A 3563-nucleotide genomic window follows, 5' to 3' on the forward strand; every position below is an offset into this window, starting at 1 on the left:
CATAGCTATCTTCTGTTCTGACTCAACCTCAGCCTTCAGAAAACTCATTAGACTCTGAAGGTGGTCCTTTGAAGAGCCGTCACATTCATCCTTGGAGGTAGACGCTGCAAATTGTGTAACACAGCTGCGCTCCCAAATCTGTAAAATATCATCAGGTAAACAAGATGAGACGAGTGGCATTAAAATAGGTGCACAGTTCTCACTACTCACATTCAATGTCTCCAAATTTACGAAATAAACGATAAAAGTATATTCGCTTCTTTTTCTTAATCTTATTCGTAACTATGTTTCTCTGTATCTTATAAACTTCATATTTAATTTTATTATTTTTGTCATTTTTCCAACAGGTATAGAACGATTTTTTCTTCTCTATTTCCTCTTTAGTTTCTTGGTCTACCCATGGACAAATTTCATCTTTCTTCGCTTGGCATTCCCAATCACAATCTTTAACAACTGTCTTATGTAGAATTCAGTGAGTAGGTCATCTCGGCCAAACCTAGCTTTGAGTGCGGCTATAACGCTCTCATACATCTTCCCTGTGGCAGGATAACTTTGTACAAGTTTGTCGGCAGGTGAAACAGGTATCATGCTCATACACAAATACCCCATCTTATCAATATCTGACATAGACTGGTCCTGGTCAATTTTGCTAAATTGCGACCAGAAAGGAAGCCAGTCCTTTAAAGTACCATCAAATTTTTTCAATTGGAGCACAGGCAGTTTGAACTCAAATTTATTACACAAGTCTTCATATAACAAAACAGAATCTTCATGCTGATAGCAGTCTTGCCATTTTATTTTCAAGATTTCTTCTTGTACTTTCTTTTCGTTGATTTTCGTTATCGTTTTTCTATCACATCCTGTATTACTTTGTTGAGGCGTTTTAGATGAAATGGCGATTCCAATCATATGATGATCAGCTATGGACTCTTCAATGATCGCTGAGGAAATGGAATTATGATCCTGAATTTTAACATTGATGTGATCTATGCATGAAGAGGTAACTATATCACTGGATAAACGTTCTCTGGTAGGTAATTTAATCGTAGGTATTAAACTATTATTGTAAAGAACATTTAAATAACTTGAATTGATATTATTTTTCTTCATAGTGCAGATATTAATATCTCCGATCATAACAACAGTCTCTTTTCTCTTGACAGTCATTTGAAGCCACCAGTTTAAATCTTGGATGAATTTGTGGGCATCATTATTGGGATTAGGAGAACGATAGATCGCAATTAACTTTAACTCTTGCTTAGAATTCACATTAGTTAGTTTCAAATTAATATTTTCAGCATCTTCAAACTGATAATGAATAATATGCTAGATACCTAATACTTGATTGTTTACCCTTGCAGATATTTACAACCACCCAATGAATGGATTACTTGTGCCCTGGAGTCCAGAGAGCTGCTTCAGCTTTGTCTGAATAAGTTGAAAGGTCTAAATCGCGTAAAGCTGGTAGATGCAGGATTTGTATGGACAGAACCACATTCCAAGCGTATCAAAGTGAAGCTGACTGTTCATGCTGAAGTACTAGGAGGTACCATGTTACAGCAAGTGTTTGTAGTGGAATATGTAGTGGCACATCAGATGTGTGATGATTGTCACCGTACTGAAGCTCAAAACTTCTGGCGTGCTTCAGTTCAAGTCAGGCAGAAATCAGAAAACAAAAAGACAATGTTCTATCTGGAACAATTAATTTTGAAACACAAGGCGCATGAGCGCACGTTGGGTATCAAACCAAATCATGGTGGCTTAGATTTCTTCTATGCTACTGAGTCTCATGCTCGGAAAATGGTGGATTTCTTGACAACTGTACTACCTGTCAAGTATCAACATTCTAAGAAGTTGTTATCTCATGACATCCATAGTAACATTCACAACTACAAGTTTACATTCAGTGTAGAAATTGTGCCTCTGTCTAAAGACAGTATTGTTTGTTTGCCCAAGAAACTAACCCAGCACTTGGGTAACATTAGTCCACTCTGTCTGGTTAGTCGTGTTACAAGTGCTATACATCTGATTGATCCTACCTCCGCCCAGATAGCTGAGGTCAATGGATTATTGTACTGGAGAACCCCATTTGAAGCTATCCTAAACCCACGTCAACTCACGGAGTATGTTGTCATGGATATTGAAATCTTAAGAGAAAACGAGAAGAAATCATTCCCTGGACAAGGAACTATTTCTCACAAGCACGTGGTAGCCGATGTATGGGTGGTGAAAGCTAGTGAACTTGGTATCAATGAGAATACAATTCATACACGTACACATCTTGGACATTTGTTGAAGGTTGGAGATTCTGCACTGGGATACAATGTATGTGATAGCAATGTTAACAACAAAGCATTTGAAAGCTTGAAATCAGAATCAATCCCTGATGTTCTTCTGGTGAAGAAGTTCTACCCCAACAGAAGGAAGCATCGTAACTGGAAGCTGAAGCATCTGGCAGATGAAAATATTGTGCCTGATACTGCTAGTGCTAACAATGACTATAATGAATTCATGAATGACTTGGAGGAGGATGTACTGTACAGACAGCACGTGAATATCTACAAGGCAGGACCTGAGATACCTGTAGATGCCAATGATATAAACACAGAGGATGAGGATCCAGATGCACCAAGGATAACATTGGAGGAAATGTTGGATGATCTTACTATAGATGATGTAGATATGGAGGAGGAAGTAACTTCTGATCAATGAGATAAAAAACGTCAAACGTCTTCCTTTCCTCTTCTTTTCGTCTTCATAATTTCAAAATCTCCCGCATAACTACAACCAAAGAGAAAACGTCGTAAGGACGTGTTTACACGTAGGCTATCGCGACACCCTGAATGTGTCCTTGTGCATGGAGCTGCAGGGGTGGTATATGTCATTGAGTAATCTTGTATGTATGCAGTGCTCTGCAGAATATCTTTGTTGCCTCTTTTCCAAGTACATATTTAACTCATATATTGGAAGTTTCATTTTCTATTCATCTTCTTTTTTTTCAGTCAGAAGAAGTGGTATTTCTAAAGGATCAATGTCAAAGTCCATGTCTAGCCGTAAGTGAAGGTGCATTCCAGACATTACTTGGCTGTGTGCAGTACAATGTTCTATCCGTACAAGATGTTCTTACCATTCTCCTATCTCTGTCAGCACACGAGAAGTAAGAAAAAAATATACGAGGGAGTCCCCAAAAGTAACCGGAATTTTTTTATAAAATCCACATGTCTGATTATTTTTTCCAAACAGAATTTTAATGAATGTCCAACAAAATATTCTTTATTGACTTGGAATTATGGTTATTCCATTGTTGAAAGCATCTATTTATTCTTATCACCCACCTGAGACATTAATACTATTAAGGATATGGCGAAAGACAGAACAACTGATCGTACTCGTACGTATATACATACGAAGGATAATTATGATGCTATAACTATGAATCGGTGAGTATTCTTAGGTCCTATGTCCTCTATATCATAAAATGTTAAGTTAGTTTTGTTGTTTCATACACTAGCTATCTACAAAATCTACCTAACTCAATAAGTAGATAATTTTGATCACAATTT

At 37.2% G+C, this 3563-nt stretch overlaps 1 pseudogene; it reads left to right on the plus strand.

The window, feature by feature from the left end:
• The first annotated feature begins 1359 nt into the window (after positions 1 to 1359).
• LOC103522212 lies at positions 1360 to 2713 on the plus strand (annotated as a pseudogene).
• The last annotated feature ends 850 nt before the right edge of the window (positions 2714 to 3563 follow it).

This window comes from Diaphorina citri, unplaced genomic scaffold (genome assembly GCF_000475195.1).
Source record: "Diaphorina citri unplaced genomic scaffold, Diaci psyllid genome assembly version 1.1 scaffold7412, whole genome shotgun sequence".
NCBI classification, from domain to species: domain Eukaryota; kingdom Metazoa; phylum Arthropoda; class Insecta; order Hemiptera; family Psyllidae; genus Diaphorina; species Diaphorina citri.